This window comes from Zingiber officinale, chromosome 6A (assembly GCF_018446385.1).
Source record: "Zingiber officinale cultivar Zhangliang chromosome 6A, Zo_v1.1, whole genome shotgun sequence".
NCBI lineage: Eukaryota > Viridiplantae > Streptophyta > Magnoliopsida > Zingiberales > Zingiberaceae > Zingiber > Zingiber officinale.
The window spans coordinates 102,827,467-102,845,218 of record NC_055997.1 but is presented as its reverse complement, the minus strand read 5'-3'; positions in this window follow the sequence as shown (position 1 = coordinate 102,845,218).

Genomic DNA, 17,752 nt, shown 5'->3' with positions numbered 1-17,752 from the left:
CAGAATATTCCCTAACGAATAGCAATTATTCTCTGACAAGTTGTTACAATTCCCTAATAGCAGCGTCCCCTGGTAATAGCCCGACCAACACTAGGACTAACTGAGAGTAGATTGGGAGTTGTACCCTTGACAAATGATATGTTGGGCCCTGGGAGTTCGGTCGACGCTAAGGCCAACCGGGAGTATAATGGGAGTCATGCCTAGGAAAAGTGACAGGCGAAGCCTTGGAGGTTTGGCCGACGCTGGAGTCGACCAGGAGAAAACTAAGAGTCGTGCCCAGGAGAAGTGATAGACGGACCTGAGAGTTTGGCCGACGATGAGGCTGACTGGGAGTAGATTGGGAGTTCTGCCCAAAAGAAGTGAGCAGAGCCCTGGGGTCCAGTCGGCGATGGAACCGACCGATAATAGACTGTGAATCGTGTCTAGGAGAAGTGAGGGGCGGAGCCTTGGAGCCCGACCAATGCTAGGGCCGACCAGGAGTAGACTGGGAGTCGTACCCAAGAGAAGTGATTGTTGGAGTGTATACTTAAAAGTTTAGCTTTTGTACACATTTATTTTGAAATAAAGAATCACATTGGTCAAATGTTTACATTTATTTGTTAAATGTAATTGTTCAATTAATTTATATAGTAGATAACATAGAGTGTGGAGTCACACTTAGAAGATCATGTTGTCGGTTCTCTATAAATTATAAACAGTTGCTCACGACTAAGATGGAAAGGAACAAACCATCAGAATAGACATAGTGTAATTAAGTATTAATTTATCTTGACTAATAAATTACACTGATACACTTTAAGTGTATTGAGTAGGATCATTTAGGTAAGTTCTTTTTGTACTGACTTAGTAAAAGAACTAGACCTTAGTTATTATGGAAGTGTGTGCTCTTAATCCTAATATAATAACAACCATGTATATTTAATATTTATTTCTTTGACTTATCAAAGGGTGAGATTTAGCTCGATAAATCAATATGCCCGATAAGTTGGGAAATGATATTACTTATAGTATATATGTTGTTGATTATAGAAGGAATATGTGTCCTAGTTATCTAGGTTGAGAATGCCCCCAAAAGGAGCTCATAAGGATTGTCATGTTAAACCATGCAGGTGGACCTAGTCCAACATGACAATAAAGTTGGGTGGTACTACTCTTGAAGCTAGATATTAATTAAATGAGTTGTCAGTAACTCACTTAATTAGTGGACATTCGTAATTAAACACAGGGAGACTGACACACTCATGATAAGAAGGAGCCCATAATGTAATTTGGGATTGGTGCGGTAGTGCGGTAATAACTCTCTAGTGGAATGAGTTATTATCGATGAACTTGAGTTATGTGTTCGGGGCGAGCACGGGATACTCAAGCTCATCGGAAGGCCAAAACCAATTTCTTCTCTAGGTCTCTGTTGTAGCCTCAATAAAGCCTCAAGTCCATCCAAAGAAAAACCTATCTTAGTGTCCAAGAAGGGGCTGGTTCATTGCTTGGTGACCAAGCAATGGCCGGCCACATATTCTCTAGAAGTGGCCGGCCCTTACCTTGGGCAAGGGGGACGGCCGCAATATTTAAATTAGGAAGGTTGTTTTTGAATTTTTAAATTTCCTCAGATATTTACAATTTGTAAAAAGAGAGATTTTAAAAATTTATAAAATTTTCCTAATTTAAATTAGGCCACAAGGTTTTAAAAAAGAGTTGTAAAATTTATAAAACTTTCTTTTAAAAAGAAATATTATTAGAGATGTTTTAAATTTTGAAACTTGGTTTTAAATTTTAAAACTTTCCTTTTAATATCCACATTAGAAAAAAAAAAAAGAGAGTTTGCAAAATTTTATTAGAAGTTTTCTTCTTTTAAATTTTATAAAAAATTTTTCTTTCTTTCCCTTTTAATAAGTGGTCGGCCACCTTACTTGGTGCCCAAGCAAGGGGCCGGTCAAATAATTAAACATCAACAAATAGTTGTTTAATTAATAAATCAATCTAGGATTGATTAATTAAAAGGAAAGAAAAAGATAAAAATTAAAAGGAAATAGGAATGAGTCTAATTTTTTATAAAACTCTTTCCATAATTTTCCGTTGGGAAACTAATATAAAAAGGGGGGAAGGGGAGACCTTGAAAAACATAACAATTGATATTGTGTTGTTGGAGATCATCAAGTGGCCGACCCCTCTCCCTCTCTTCCCTTTGCTCTCTTTTGCTCCTTTGTGGTGGTGGCGGCCGAATTCCAGAGAAGGAGGAGAAGCTTTTCGGGTGGTGTTCGTCTTGGAGGATCGTCGCCCACACGACGTCTAAGAGGAGGCGAGGGATACGGTAGAAGATCTCGAGCTTTTTAGCATACAAGGAAGAGGTATAACTAGTATTTAATTTCTGCATCATACTAGTTAATTTTTCTTTGTATAAATACCAAATACAAGAGGCATTCGATTCTTGTTTTTCGAATTTAATTTCGATGTTGTGTTCTTTTTCTTTTTTTCCTTGTGATTTGATTGTTCCTTTTGGTTAACCTAGAGTTATATAAGGAAATTAAATATTAACTTTCCTTAAAAGGCTTTGTCTAGTCGGTGGTGGTTGCTCCCATATCCAAGAAGGCCAAGTGACTCGCCATGCAGTACTGGAAGCCAATTTTGTAAACTAATATTTAATTGAATTTATAACCTAGGTGATTTGGATCAAACGTGTTAAGTTCCGCAGGAGATTCAAATCTAAACCTAAAAGAACATATAAGTTAAACTTGGAATCACACGTGTTAAGTTCCGCAGGAGATACAAGTTTAACTTAAAAGAACACATGGTAGCTAAGAAAGGTTCAGATCACGTACAAAATTTTTGTACAGTAGAGTCATTGGGTTTTCCGAGTAGCAACCAACAGTGATGGGCGGAACCCTTGGGATCCGATCGACGATAGGGTCGACCGGGAGTAGATTAGAAGTCGTGTCTAGGAGAAGTGATGGGCGGAGCCCTGGGGTCCTGCCGACGATGGGGCCAACCAAGAGTAAATTGGGGGTCATGTCTAGGATAAGTGATGGGCGGAGACCTGAGATTTGGTCGATGATGAAGTTGACCGAGAGTAGATTGGGAGACATGCCAAGGAGAAGTGAAGAGAGCCAAGTCCTGAAAAAAATGATCCACTTGGATACGTACTCCTCTTCACTTTTGACCACCACCGTCACATAACCTTGACCATTAGTCTCACATATCCTTAGGGCCACCCCTTATTATCAATATGCATCAAATGTATAGATCCTAAATTCTAAATATTATAAAAAATATATGTATAGCTATTAAGAATAATGCACATAGAGCTTTGAAGGATGTTAGAGGACAGACTTATAGAACTTAGAATTTGTGTGGTCAATGGCTTGAAGGTTTAAATATGAGCTGGAGTCAAAAGGCATGAAGGACGAGAGTGTCACCTTATGATTTTACATGGGTTAATGTGAGAATAGTTAGATCAAGTGTCACCTTATAAAGTAAGTTGGCAAGTCAATTATAATGTTTACATATTTGTAATTATATGGGTTAAGAAATTATGAATATCAGTATAATAAATTGATTGTTACATGATTGAAATGGCAAGTGATATATGTCATTTATGATTGAATGAGTGTGTATATGCATGAAACTATGATAAACTATATGTTACAAATTAGTGATAAATACACGACACATTTAGGGATTTTTTTTTTACACTAAGCAATAAAAACGAGGAAACAAATAATGCAGGAAGGAAATAATTTTTTTTTTAAAAAAAATCAAATCGAAAATAAATTTTAGATTGGCACATCGCAATAAAGGGAAAAAGTTAAAAATATTCAAACCTAATATTCAATATTGATGCATCATCAATAAATAAAAATAAATTTAAAAATATGCAAGATTAGCACATCAAAAAATCAAATATTTGATTATTATTATTTAATAATTAATATTTTTTATTTTGATAACAAATATGAAATAACTATAATCCCTATTAAAATTAACCTATTTTTCTTTATTTAAAACATTTACTATTGAGTGGAGTATATAAAAGAAGTTCAAAATCATGTATTTTAATTATCTTTGAATTAATACAATTTCAAATTTTACTTCTCTACATGAGAGTTTTTCACAGTGAGATTATTTTCTTGTGTCAATTGGTATCAAAGTCTCAAGGCTAGGAACAAAGAAAAATAAATTAAAGAAAATTTCATAATGGTTCATCAATTGTGAACAAAATATGGAGAAGGGCGGCACTAAAGTTTGAGGATGATAGATAATGAAGATAACTAGTATTGAGACCAAACCATTAGGTTTCAGATCTGATATCAATTAACACAACACCAAAACTGAACTGTCAAATTATCCAAAAACTAGAAACAAAGTAGATGAAGTAAAGAAGAAAATAACTTCACACAAAGGAACAACTCTGGCTTAGAGAAGTAAAATTGAAGATTATATTAATTAGATGATTAAAATATAGGGCTCTGAGCTTCTTTTATAGATTTAACTCAATCACAAATATGAAAATCAATATTTCAATAAAGAAAATAGGCTAAATCTTAATAGGTATTATGATAATTCCTATTTATTATCAAAATATAAAATATTGATAAAAATTAAACCTCTAATTTATTAGAGATGTGTTAGTCTTGAATATTATTACTATACATATGTGGAACCTCCACATCAACGGTCTCTTAGAACTGATTTCATAGATATAAAATCGAACTTTGGATCTCTCGGCCACGGAACCCTGTGCCTTTAGTTGTGCTAAGCTCTTCTATTATTACATATGTGTCATCTAATAATATGTCAATACTAAAACAAAATAATGTAGAAAAGGAATTAATTTTGAAGATATTAAATTGAAAATAAATTTAAGATTGACGCATCCATGATAAAAGGAAAGAAATTACAAGATTTAAAGTTTGAAAAATATTCAAAATTGATGCATCTTCAATAAATAGAAAAAAAATCAAGATTGATACATGTGTAATAAATTAGATATTTGATTTTTATTATTTGATAATTAATATTTTTATTTGGGTGATAACTAGGAAATAATTATGATCATTAACCTATTTTTTATTTAAATATTTGTTTATATATTTATTATTGAGTTGAGTCTATAAAAGAACTCCACCTATAACAAATCAATCATGGTCGATCTCAGGCCCAGATAAAATAGAAGGGTTATGTTAGATTGTCAACCAGTATTAAAATTATAATAAATGTTCAATGAACGGATCCATTGAATTATTATGAATAAATCTATTAAACTATTAAATTATAATATTATCTAGTGAGATAAGTTTTGATTGTTATTATTGTTGAGTCTATAAAGGAATTTCAAAATTTTATATTTTAATCATCTTTACTTGAACACAATTTTAAATTTTACTCCTCTATGGAAGAGTTTTTCATCTGAGTAAGGTTATTTGCTTATTTATTTCATCTACTTCGTTCTTAGTTCTTTGGTGGTTCGAAAGCCTTCGGACTACAGACGAAGAAAACTAAGTTAAAGAAAAAAAAAAAATTCTATATCAGTTCTTCTAATTGTTAATTAATAATGAATAAGGGCGGTGTTCAAATTTGAGAATGATGGATAATGGAGATGACTAGTATCGAACCACACCTCTAATATCAATTGATGTAATACCAAAATTAAATTGTCAAACACCCAAGAACTAGGAATGAATGAAATGGATGAAGCTAAAAAGGAAATAACTTGACACAAAGTAAAAACTCTTCTAGAGAAGTAAAATTGGAAATTATATTAATTCAAATATGATTAAAATATTGAGCTCTGAACTTTTTTTTATGACCATAACTCAATAAAAAATATGAAAATAAATAGTTTAATCTTGATACAGATTATAATAAGCCTTATTTATTACTAAAATAGAAAATTTTAATTATCAAATTATAAAAAAATCTAATAAAGCATTTGGTTATCCTGTTTCTATTTTTATTTTCTGAAAAATGTATAAAAATAAAAAAATGACTTTTAAATATTCTTTATTTTTTTAAAAAATACTATATATTTTTTCAGAAAATAGATATGAAAAATACAAACCAACACTATTTTTTTTAAAAAATACACATTTTTAAAAAAATAAAAATAGAAAACAGGTAAATCAAATCCTCCCTAAATCTCTAATTTATTGTAGATGCACCCATCTAATAATAAAAATAAAGAAACAAATAATACAAAAATGAAATAATTTAAAAGAAATTAAATTGAGGATAAATTTTAGATTGGACAATCTGAAAGGGAAAAAATTAAAAAATCTTAGTGGTTGAAAAATATTTAAAATTGGTGCAACTGCCATAAATAAAAATAAATTGAAAAAAATAATATAGATAAGAAAATGATAGTCCCAGTTACTTTTATTGATTATTTTTAAAATGATTGGTTCGGTCCTACGAAAGTTTTTTACCGACTACCAGAGTAAATCGGGAAGCGCATGCAGCGGCCAACCCAGAAACCCAGCATCCTTTGATTACACCCCTCATTTGGAGGAAAAATTCTTGTAAACATGTCGTAGTTGGGATTTGAACCGCATATACCTGGGGAATAATCTGGATATCTTACCGTAATACCATGGTCCTAGGAAAGAAAAATATAGGATAAGAGAACCTACAACAGGATGAATAACATGTGCCATTTTTTTTTATATTTTTCAAATCTTATTTTATCTTTTCAAAGTAAGGTAACGGAATATAACACAAAATGAAATATAACACAAAATACAAGAATACATTTTATTTTTACTTGGTTCATAATAAGTGGTTGCCCGTTTAAGGCATGCAATCCTGGATCACTCAATAGATAATCTACTGAAAAATCTCGTGCTGTAAATAACAATTCGGAGACGATGGTTCGTCTTTTTTACAAAAAGTGGGGGTGTGGTAACAAGCTTACCCCTTAGAAGTTAAAGCACAAAAATGAGTAAGAAAGTACAAGTTATATTGACAAACAAAATCTTTGGAGTTGAACACAGTTTGTTGGATTAGCACGTTGGCATTGTGTTGAAATTTTAGAGTAAGACGAGAATGGAAGCACTTGAAAATTGATTAAGAAGCATTGGCTCGAGGGCTTCTTTTATAAACTCGGATTGGTCTACCAATCCACCTAATCCATATACCCATCACCTTGGAAACCAGATCCAGATTCGGTCAATCGATCTAGTGCCACATCAATACATAGGAGGACTTGATTGACACATTAGTGTTCGGTCTACTAATAAAGCTGATCGATCTACGCATCCATTCAGTCTATCAATCCAGACAATCAGTTTACCAATCTAGCTAATAGTTTACCGATCCTGCAAAATAAAGGTTAGCATAATAATATGAAATGGCAAGTAAAATAGATTTTGATAGTTGTCTAACTTTTTAATCTTGACTTCGAAAATTGAGTGAATCCCTTAGTTGGATCGTCACCTAAAAATATCCCCATAAAGAGGACTCATCCTTACCCACTTTACTCTACGAACTTACCTCACCTTACCATTAGTTAAACCTTGGTCCTCTATGCTAGTGCAGGGTGCACCAGAATCAAACCTAAATTTTGATGTTATCAAAGGTTCAAGATAAGTATTGTTATGATTTAATGGATTGATCAAGTGTATAGGTCGCTCAAACTTGGAAAGTCCTAATAGGTCAGTTGGATCAAATACCTTCTAATTAATTTCTTTTGTATTTTTCATTCTAATTTTTTAAATTAATTCCTTAACATATTTATTTTGAAAAAAATAATTGTTATCTTTTGTTTGTTTTATTTTTAACCCTAAAAAGAAAGTTAATTTTCTTACTATACTCATTTCAAATTCACTTCTCATTAATGTTATAAATGTAAGTACCCCAGGTTAGTTTTGATGTGGTCAACCAAGTTAAGTTAGGTCCTATGGATTTGATACGTTGTGTCTAAGTGTGAGGAACTTAAGAACACAATAAGTCAAGTGAAAGATGCAATGAGTGAGAAGAGGATGGCACAGGAACAGAGTCGATAAGCTCAGTGCATCTAAGGGATGAGGAGTTGTGGAAGAGTACACTGGTGGAACGAGAAGAATGTGTGTGGAGTGTCTGAGGGATGAGAAGCCAAGGAGGAAGCCTGCTCGAGGAGAAGGTAGGAGTTGAGTTCGAGTGAGCTCAACTCTGGACAGCCGGAGCATCACCCAAGTGACCGGACTAGAAAATGACCAACTCAGAGTTGACCATTCTAGACGCCTAGATCCAATCCAGGTGCTTGGATACCAGGCGCTCGAAACGGTCTACCAAGTCAGCATAGCTGTTGTCGAAGCCGATCAACACGGAGCCCACGTCAGCAAACTCCATACGCCCAAATCCCTTCCAGGAGCTCGGGAAGCCTAGGACCGTTGCAGAGAACCATTGCCAAGTGGTTCGACTCGACTGAGTCCAGGTGCCAGGATCACTTTTAGGCGCTTGGAAAGTGTCACATCGGCAAATGACTTATTCGACCAAAGAGCAATAAATAGAGGCCTTGAACTCTCAGTTCTAAAACATACTTTGTACTTAATCTCTATATTAGTTCTTTAGTTTCTGAGCTTTCAAAGTCTGTAAGAGGTTACTCCGCCTTCAACAAAGGAGATCGTTTAGTGAGCTTTTCAGTGTCTTAGATTAACAACCTCCCTAATTGTAAACCAAGTAAAAATTCTTTACCTCTTACTTTATTTCTTTTATGTTATAGTTGATCATCTAATATTGTGTCCTTGCTATAATAGAAAACAAGAGAAGTTCTAACTTGTATTTTAGGATTATTCACCTCCTCTAGCTGGTCAACACAATCCAATAATTGGTATCAAAGCTCGGACGCTTAAAAGGACTAACCGCTAACTAAAGCAAGAAGATGATAATCAGATTTGGCATCTACTCGCCAAAGTTCAAGAGGGAGTTAATACTTTGGAAACGCAAAATGGAGGTATTCTTCAAAACTGATTTCGATATTTTACTTTCTATTAAATATGATTTTGCAGTTTCTAAGGATGAGAATGGAGAAGATAAGGAAGAACACTAGTGGAATAAAAAATAGCAGACTAAGTTCATAGCAAATGGTAAGGCCGAGTTACACCTTCTGAGCATACTATTACCTCAAGAAGTCAACCGGATCGACGTCTATGACTCAGCCAAAGAACTCTAGGAGAAATTCCTAGAGCTACATGAAAGCACCAGTGAAGCAAAACTGGCCAAGAGAGAGATCTTCTCAAAAACCAATTCAGCAACCTCTGGTTTGAAAAGGGAGAAACGGTTGCTTAGCTACACGCCAAGCTCAAGGAGCTGATCATCGAGTTCACAAATCTCAGAGAAATGGTAACAAATCGAGACTCATTAAGATATGCACTTGCCTTCCCGAGGACCCAGACTAGATATAGATAATTGACTCATACTACATCACTAAAGATCTCGAGGTAAATACCATAAAAAGTTTATTTTCCACCTTAGAATTACATGAAACTCAATGTGTAGAACTAAGAAAGGAAAATGAGCCAAATCAAAATCTGGCACTACAAGCCAAGAAGTATGAACCAGATTCAGAATCTCCCCTCGATGAAGACGAAGAAGCTTTTATGGAAAGAAAATTTTCAAAGTTTTTTTCTAACAACTTTGATAAGAAACATGCAACAAAGCTACTTCGAAGGAAAAGCAAGGTTTGATACTACAACTACCAAGAAGAAGGGCGTATATCAAAGACAACTGTCCGAAATTGAAAGACAAAGGGCTAAGACGGTCAAAGCACAAGAATTTAAAAGCAACATGAGACAAGTCGTCATCAGAAGAGTCTGACACGAAACAATACGTCGGATTAACACTAACTGTAAGGTTCATTTTTTTAAAAACAAAAAGAAAGAAAAGAGGAAATTCAAAGGGGGGGATGATAATAAACTTTTCTTTGAAATAATTATGAAAGTAAGGGGGGAGGGGGGTAATCGTTATTTAGCAATTAAGGGACTTTGGGCTCAACCCAATGCATGGATTAAACCCTAGGTTTGAGTTGCTTATAGAGGGAGGGGCGGCAGAAAAAGGGGAGAAAAAAAATGAAGCGAGGAAGGGAAGGGAGGAGTCTCGGCGGTAGCAAGGAAGGGAGGGGGGACTTCGACCATGGAGAGAAGAACTAGCCAACACCAAGCCTCTGAGCACCAAGGCACCTCTTGAAACCCTTTTCTTTCCATTCATTTAAGTCTATTTCGCAGTAAGTATATTTCTCCCTGGTAGGTAGGGGATTAGGATTTTCCTTGGGTAGACAGATACAAGGATTCAAATGTTGCTGGTTCTCTTTGCTTTGTTTCGGATTCGAGAAATGTTGTTTAGAATCGATGATTGATTTGCTTTCTTCTGTGGTCTTGATTCATGGATTAATTGGTTTCCCGATGGTTTCTTGCACTATCTTTGAAGAGGTTTCTCCAAATGAGGTTGGGGTTTTTTCTAGAGGAGTCCAGAATTGATGAAATTAGGTAAATGATGAATTGTTGCTTTTCTTATTATTTCCGAAAGTTTCGGTAGATCATTGTTAGATTAAGGTTTGATTGGAGAAGTTTTTCATTTTTTTTTATTTTCTTATTTTTTCTGATTAGTGGGCTGATTGTTGATGGAATTAGACCTAGGGATGGAGATGTTATGTCTTTGGTATTTGAATTTTGAAAATCTGGATTGAGTTTTTTAGGGACTAAGTTGTGATTGATGATGTATTCTTGGAATTTTCTCTATTTTTGCCGTGGACAAATACCGGATGGAATTAGGCATAGGGATAGAGATGTTGTGCTACGGTTAGTGATTCTGAAATTCTTGGTTGAGCTTCCTGTGGATTAAGTTTTTGTTGAAGATGTTTTTGGGTGTTTCTCTTTAATTCTGCTATGCATGGATTTTTGACAGAATTAGTCATAAGGATGAAATGCTGTGCTCTTTGTTAATGAATTTGGAATTATGGATTGGGCTTTGGCGTCTTGCGTTGCTAGAATTTCAGGACAGTTTGGATATGATGAGTTATTTTTTTCTCTGCTGTGATGGTTTCCTAGTGTAGCTGGAATTTCGGGGCGGTTTTGTTGGTTGCTACTCGGAAAACCTAATGGTTCCACTGTACAAAAATTTTGTACAAAGGTCTGAACTTTTTTCCTAGCTACCATGTGTTCTTTTAAATTAAACTTGGATCGCCTGCGGAACTTAACACGTTTGATCCAAATTTAATCTATTTGTTCTTTTAGGTTATGACTTGGATCTCTTGCGGAACTTAACACGTTCGATCCAAATCACCTAGGTTATTAATTCCATTAAATATTAATTTCCAAAATTGATTTCCAGTGCTGACGTGGCGAGGCACATGGCCTTCTTGGATATGGGAGCAACCACCACCGACTAGACAAAACAGTTTAAGGAAAACTAATATTTAATTTCCTAAAATAACTTTAGGTCAACTGAAAAGAACAATCAAATCACAAGGAAAAAAAACAAAAGAACATTACATCGAAAACAAATTCGAAACACTAAAATCGTATGCCTCTTGTATTTGGTATTATTTCTAAAAATAACTAGTATGATGCGGAAAGGAAAAATACTAATTATACCTTCTAGAAAGACCTCTTGATCTTCTACCGTATTCCTCTTCTAACCTCGGACGTTGTGTGGGCAACGATCTTCCAAGATGAGGACCACCAAAACACCTTCTTCTCCTCCTTGCTAGGTTCGGCCAAATCAAAAGCTTCACCAAGGATGAAGAAAAACACCAACCAAACTCCAAGGGATGAAAGCTTTCTCTCCTTCTTCTTCTTCTTCTCCAAGTAGTATCCGGCCACCACAAAGAGCTCCAAGCAAGAGAGGGTTTCGGCCACCACAAAGAGGAAGAGATGGAGAGAGGATGGCCGACCACAACACCAAGGAAAAGAGGGAGAGAATAATAGAGGTTGTGTCTCATGAAGGCACCCCAACCCCCTCTTTTATATTTCTTAGCTTTGGTAAATAAGGAAATTTAATTATAATAAAATTTCCTTAATTTTCCTTGACATGAATTAATTGAGAAAAATAAAATAAAATTTCCCAATTAAACTTGTAATGGTCGGCCACAATTTTCAATCAACAATTAAAAATTCCTTATTTGTGTTCGGAAATTTAAAAAAAATAAAATTTCCCTTTAAAATTCCTTCATGGTTGATAAAAAGAAATTTCTATAATTTTAATTTTTCAACATGTGAATAATTTTCAAAGAGAAAAAATAAAATATCTTTCCTATCTACAAATAAGGAAAGAGATCTAATCTCTTTTCTTAATCTTTTGTAGAAGAGATATTTTAATTTTAATTCTCTTCAATAAATTATATCTTCCACATAAGAAAATTTTGAAATTAAAAATCTTTTAAATTTAATGGGGGCCGACCACCTAAGCTTGGGTTCAAGCTAGGGCCGGCCACCCATGAACCAAGGCTTGGCCGACCCTAGCTTGAACCATAAGCTAGCTTGGCCGGCCCCCTTATCATGGGTATGAAGGTGGGTATAGGTGGATATAGTACTCTATAAATAAGAGGCTACAATAGGGACCGAGAGGAGGAATTGGTTTTGGTCTCCTGATAAAATTAAGCATCCCGTGTTCGCCCCGAACACACAACTTAATTTTATCAATAATAATTCATTCCACTATAGAACTATTATTGAACTACCGCACCAATCCCAAATTACATTTTTGGGCTCCTTCTTATTATGAGTGTGTTAGTCTCCCTGTGTTTAAGATGTCGAATGTCCACTAATTAAGTGAGTTACTGACAACTCATTTAATTAATATCTTAATCCAAGAATAGTACCACTCAACCTTATCGTCATGTCGGACTAAGTCCACCTGCAGGGTTTAACATGACAATCTTTATGAGCTCATCTTGGGGACATTATCAACCTAGATTACTAGGACACAGTTTCCTTCTATAATCAACAACACACACTATAAGTGATATCATTTCCCAATTTATCAGGCTTATTGATTCATCGAACTAAATCTCACCCATTGATAAATTAAAGAAATAAATATTAAATATATGTGCTTGTTATTATATTAGGATTAAGAGCACACACTTCCATAATAACTGAGGTATTTGTTCCTTTATAAAGTCAGTATAAAAGAAACAACCTCAAATAGTCCTACTCAATACACTCTAAGTGTACTAATGTAATTATATAGTTAAGATAAACTAATTCCTAATTACACTACGACCTTCCAATGGTTTGTTCCTTTCCATTTTGGTCGTGAGCTACTGTTTATAATTTATAAGGTACTGATAACATCCTCTTCTGTATGTGGCACCACATACTATGTTATCTACCATATAAATTAATTGAACAACTACAACTAAATGTAGACAATTTGACCAAATGTGATTCTTTATTCAAAATAAATGTTTACAAAAGCTTAGACTTTCAGTATACACTCTAACAATCTCTCACTTATACTAATGACTAAGCTGTCATATCTTCTGCCATACATCTGATTCTCATTCCCTCCACATGCCAATCGAAAGCTTTTGTTGGAAGGGCCTTAGTGAAAGGATCTACCAGGTTATTTGCTGATGCAATCTTGGCGATGACAACTTCTCCTCGCTTCACGATATCTCGTATCAGGTGGTACTTGCGCTCTATATGTTTACTTGCCTTATGGGCTCGTGGTTCCTTCGAGTTTGCAACTGCACCGCTATTATCACAATAAATTGTGATGATTTTGGGCAAATTAGGAATCACATCTAAGTCCATTAGAAAGTTCCTGAGTCATACTGCTTCTTTAGCCGCCTCAGAGGCTGCTACATACTCAGCTTCCATGGTTGAGTCCGAAACGCATTTATGCTTAACACTCCTCCATGCAATGGCTCCACCTCCCAAAGTAAACACATAGCCTGATGTAGACTTACTGTTATCCCTATCTGATTGGAAATCTGAATCCGTGTAACCCACAGGGAGCAAATTGTCTGCTTGGCAAACTAGCATATAATCTCTAGTTCTTCTTAGGTACTTTAATATATGCTTTACCGCAGTCCAATGTCCTTGTCCAGGGTTACTCTGATATCTGCTAACCATGCCCACAGCAAAATAGATATCAAGTCTTGTACATAGCATTGCATACATTAGGCTTCCTACAGCCGAAGCATAAGGAACTGCTTTCATGTCCTCTATCTCCTTTGATGTCTTCGGAGACATCTCTTTAGATAGAGCTACTCCATGCCTAAAAGGTAAGAAACCTTTCTTGGAATCCTGCATGCTAAAACGAGCAAGGATTGTATCTATATATGAAGCTTGGGACAAACACAACATTCTTTTCTTGCGATCCCTTCTAACTTTGATCCCAAGAATGTGTGCACAATCTCCTAAGTCCTTCATATCAAATTGTTTGGACAACCATACCCTTACGTCCGATAATACCTTGACATTGTTGTCAATTAACAAAATATCATCTACGTATAGTACAAGAAATACCACCACATTTCCGTTACACTTCTTGTATACACAAGACTCATCCGGACACTGAATAAATCCATATGACTGGATTACTTCATTAAACCGGATGTTCCAAGACCTTGAAGCTTGCTTTAGTTCATAAATGGACTGATTGAGCTTGCACACTAGATGCTCTTTGCCTTTTTCAATAAACCCTTCTGGTTGCTTCATATGGATGTTCTCTTCAAGACTTCCATTAAGGAAAACTGTCTTTACATCCATTTGCCAAATCTCATAATCCATATGAGCAGCAATGGATAAGAGTATCCGGATAGACTTAAGCATGGCTACCGGTGAAAAATTCTCCTCATAGTCGATTCCCTCTTTCTGAGTGTACCCTTTCGCAACAAGACTAGCTTTGAAGGTTTCTACCTTCCCGTCTGTCCCTCTTTTCCTTTTGTAGATCCACTTGCATCCAACGGCTTTTACACCATCAGGTGGTTCTACAAGCTTCCAGACCTTATTAGAGTACATAGACTCTATTTCAGAATTCATTGCCTTTTGCCAAGATGTCGATCTATATCTTGGAGTGCTTCACTATGTTCGGGGATCAGTTCATGTTTGGGATCAAGTCCGATGACTCTCCCAAAACATGAATCTTCAGGTCTGCCTTACAACCCTCCCACTATGTCGAGGCACTGCTCTGGTTGTGTATCATGTGTGACACGTGTTGCGTCTCTTGTGGTACTTCATCTTGTATTGCTGGTATTAAGTAGATGTATCCTCTAAGTTCTTCTAAAACAACTTTGCTACGGCTTGTGATCCATTATATAGTCTTCTTCTAAAAACTGGGCATTGGTGCTAACAATGACCTTCTGGTCTTTAGGACTATAAAATAAACCACCTTTCGTTCCTTTGGGATACCCCACAAACACGCGAACTTCTGTACGAGATTCTAACTTATCAGTATCTGGTTTCAGCACATGTGCTGGACTACCCCAAATCCGAATAAGTCTTAGACTGGGCTTTCGCCCATTCCACAATTCTGTGGGAGTAGAAGAAACTGATTTAGAAGGTACTAAGTTCAGAATGTACACTGCTGCTTCCAGAGAGTATCCCCAAAACGAATTTGGTAATTCTGAATAACTCATCATCGATCTAACCATTTCCATAAGAGTCCTATTCCTTCGTTCTGCCACTCCATTCTGTTGGGGTGTACCAGGTGCAGACTGTTGGGATTGAATCCCGGCCTCTGATAAGTAATTCCTAAACTCTCCTAAGAGGTATTCGCCACCACAATCAGACCGTAGTGTCTTGATACTTTTACCTAGTCGTTTCTCCACATCAGCCTTGTACTCTTTGAACTTATCAAAGCACTCGGACTTGCGGCGCATTAGGTAAATGTATCCGTATCTTGAATAATCATCTATAAAAAAAAATATTCAAAACCTCCTCTTGCTTGGACAGACATAGGACCACACAAATCAGAATGAACCAATTCTAACACTTGTTTGGCTCTATACCCCTTGGCCTTAAAAGGCCTCTTGGTCATTTTACCTTCCAAGCAAGATTCACAAGTTGGAAAATTTTCCAACTCTAATGAACCCAAAAGTCCATCGGCTATAAGCCTCTGAATCCTACTTAAGTTAATATGACCAAGCCTTAGATGCCAAAGATATGCTTGATTCATTTCCGAAGGTTCTTTTCTCTTATTAGAGTTAGAAGATGAGTTATAAATTTCCTTGTTTTGCTTTGTGGGAGAAATTGGATTTAAAGTATACAAATTTCCAACTAATGCACCAGAACAGATAATCACTTTATTTCTCTTAATAACGACATTGTTACTAAAGGAAACTGAATATCCATCTAAAAACAGTTTAGAAACTGAAATTAAATTTTTTCTAAAACTGGGTACATAAAGACAAATTTTTAAAACCAAATTTCTATTTTTATTAAAAGATAAGTAGACGTCTCCCACTGCAACAGCCGCCACCTTAGTAGCATTGCCCATGTAGATGGTAATCTCTCCTTCAGTTAGTCGTCGGGTTTCCTGGAACCCCTGCAAGGAATTGCAGACTTGTATCTACACACCAGGTGCTGGTAGATAACACCGCTAAACATGTTTCAACAACTAGAGCATGAGATATACCTTTTATTCTGATTCCTACGAGGATAGTCTGCCCTGATTGCAGATGAAGCACTTGCCCTTGGCTTCTTCATTCCAACTTTAGGCCTCACACTGAGATTTATTCACTTTCTTTGCTGAACCAACTTGTTTCTTCTTCTTCTTTCCTTTCGGTTTAGAAGTAGAACCATTTTCAGCATAGTGAATATGAGAATTGTGACGAAACAAACCTTCTGCTGCCTGAAGTTCTGTCAGTAGTTCCACCAATGAATATACCCTTTTGTTCATATTGTAATTCAGGCAGAATTGCTCAAAACTTCTAGGCAGTGTTTGGAGAATCATATCGATCTGGGTTTCCCCATCAATTTCTCCTCCAAAAATCTGTATTTCGTTTAGATAAGCCATCATCTTTAGGATATGATCCCTCACAGGAGTACCCTCTTGCATGGTGGCTGTCATTATCTTTCTCATGGCTTCTTGTCTAGAAGCCTGATCCCGATGACCAAAGAGTTCCTTGAGATTGTTCATAATATCATAAGCTGTTGGTAAATCTTGATGCTGATGTTGCAATACATTTGACATTGAAGCCAAAATGTAACACCGCGCCATCTCATCTGCCTTTACCCATTTCCTATGATATTCAATCTCCTCTTGGGTAGATTCACCAGTGGGTGCATCAGGACAAGGCTCAGTCAGTACAAACTTATAACTTTCAGCAGTAAGAACAATGCCCAGGTTCCTTTTCCAATCTATGTAGTTAGGACCAGTAAGTCTATTCTGTTGTAGTATGATGGACAGTGGGTTGAAAGTCATCCTAAGAATCACGAATAACTTTTGGTCAGAACTCTAAATTTAGAATAATATTGATTCCTCAAACAATACTATTTTAAATTGACCAACACCTCAAAACACCGTGAATTTTGTATGTCACGATAGTGTGGACATATACAAATTCAACATTTGTAAAAGGAGGGTTTTAACCCATTAATTTTATTATCTTGTCAACCTAACTTTTTGACAAATAAAATTAATAGTTGGTATCCTTTGGTCACAGAAATAATAGCAGTGACTCCGATGGGGAGGATACTATTAGTTGTGCCTAAGTGTATACCATTACTTGACACTAAGTCCATTAATAAGATTGTGCCCCTTCCGATGGGGAAGATCACACGTTCTTAATTAACTTCCTATAGTCATCCCAAATGGAAGTTTGTTCTAGTGATCCACA